The sequence below is a fragment of the Pinus tabuliformis genome, chromosome 2_2 (genome assembly GCF_031772625.1).
Source record: "Pinus tabuliformis cultivar Carrire ecotype Pingquan chromosome 2_2, CPIR1, whole genome shotgun sequence".
In the NCBI taxonomy this organism is placed as follows: Eukaryota; Viridiplantae; Streptophyta; class Pinopsida; order Pinales; family Pinaceae; genus Pinus; species Pinus tabuliformis.
Genome location: NC_142300.1, coordinates 740,664,121 through 740,665,408, shown reverse-complemented (window position 1 = coordinate 740,665,408; position 1,288 = coordinate 740,664,121). Strand labels below are relative to the sequence as shown.

Genomic DNA, 1,288 nt, shown 5'->3' with positions numbered 1-1,288 from the left:
GGATTGTGTTTAGTGCGATTTTTTGAACTTTAGGAATATGACGGAAAAATTTGAGATGAAATCTTGATTTGTTTTATTTAGCTGTATATATGGATTGAGGACCCTCAAAAACCTCTACGAAACTTAGATTCTGCAGGGGTTGCCCATCAAATTTGTGATTTTAATAAATCTCTGCCCAATTTTAGAAAAATTACACTCGAAAAATTACAAATTGAGGTTAGAAAAGAGGTCCCATAATTTAATAAATTAAAGTTGTAAATATTTATTTTTATAAATAAATTTGTTCACAATCTTCAGTTTGAGTAACTCAAACTAGAATATGTTAAATCACTCCACGAACAAAAAAAACAAATATCAAATAGATCGAAAGAGTAAGATATAAATCAAAGAAATATCCCAGTAACGTATAAATCAAAATAATGTAATATATAAAGAAAGATCAATATAAGTATATTTACAAAGAAAACAATATAAGTATATCTAAAAAGAAACAATATGATTACAAGGAACTATTAGAACAAGTAGGGCTGCGAGGCAGCTAGTCCCTGCCATAACCATGTAAGAAAGTTATCGTACATTCTTAAAACACTGAGCCTGAGTGATCATGATATCTTCCAATGGTTGGAGCAATGTTATCTGTAAAAAAGACAAAATATAAAGTTGGGGTTAATTATAGTAATTTATGAACGAAATCCTAACACAAAACTTTATGTTGATAAAAATTAGAACATGTTAAATTGAGAGGTATGACATGGAGGATTGCTACTAGGTCGTGTAAGTCATTGAGAATCCACGTAGGGATCGAAACGAAGTCAACGAAGCATCGAAAATACTTAGACACATAACCTACCCGGCACCTTCCCCTGCTGCTTCTGCTAGTTGATATCTGAAAACAACGCATCAAAAGAACATGGCCATTATTACGATTGCTGGCATTCACTCAAATGAAATCCCATGGATTAAAATTCTGCCCGCATACGTACCTTCGGAAAACGTGTGGAGTTGTGCTGGAGGCTCAGAGAAGAACCTGCTGCAAACCCCAAAGCCATAGCCATTGATTTTCCACAAAAGGATTCGCAAATGTTATGAAACCCCAAGAATTTCATAAAGCTTGTACATTCTTCTTACATTAATCGCTGTTAAAAGTTTTCATGATGCTTTCATTTTGAGAAATAAAAGCAATAGTGGTTAAAACTTGTCTAAGCTTTAGTACCCATTCCAAGCTATTGCGCACAAAACAAAGGCAAACAGAAAAACATATATAAAGAATTTCAGTTAAATAGAACAC

General features: G+C 33.0%; 1 long non-coding RNA gene across 1 annotated transcript; it reads right to left on the bottom strand.

Annotated features, from left to right (window-relative positions):
• Positions 1-512: 512 nt before the first annotated feature.
• On the bottom strand, positions 513-1,073 carry LOC149194787 (uncharacterized). Its single transcript, XR_016255104.1, has 3 exons — positions 984-1,073; positions 752-886; positions 513-545 (listed from the first exon to the last, which is right to left on the bottom strand). It is a non-coding gene; the product is annotated as an uncharacterized LOC149194787 (long non-coding RNA).
• Positions 1,074-1,288: the final 215 nt, after the last annotated feature.